General features: G+C 44.4%; 1 protein-coding gene across 1 annotated transcript in view; it reads left to right on the forward strand.

Moving 5' to 3' along the window:
- The window catches only part of LOC128250796 (collagen alpha-1(XII) chain-like), a 4,751-nt gene that overhangs the window by 3,641 nt on the left and 817 nt on the right, over positions 1 to 293 (forward strand). The window lies entirely within an intron of this gene.

Raw genomic sequence — 293 nt, forward strand, 5'->3', positions numbered from 1 at the left:
TCTCATTTATCCTTACGTTCTGAGTTCAAATTCCGCAGCGTTCGACTTTACCTTTCGCCCTGTCAGGGTCGATAAAATAAGTACCAGTAGAGTACTGGGGGTCGATCTAATCGACTTTCCCTCTCCTCCCGAATTTCAGACCTTGTGCCTTTAGTAGAAAAGAGCATTATTAATAGTGGTATCGTTAACGCGGCCAGCTGAGAGAATCGTTACCGTGATGGACGACATGCAATGCAGACTCTACGGCCTTTCGTCCATCTTTATATTCTGAATTCAAATTTCACACACCTCAC

Source organism: Octopus bimaculoides, chromosome 25 (assembly GCF_001194135.2).
Source record: "Octopus bimaculoides isolate UCB-OBI-ISO-001 chromosome 25, ASM119413v2, whole genome shotgun sequence".
Classification (NCBI taxonomy): Eukaryota; Metazoa; Mollusca; class Cephalopoda; order Octopoda; family Octopodidae; genus Octopus; species Octopus bimaculoides.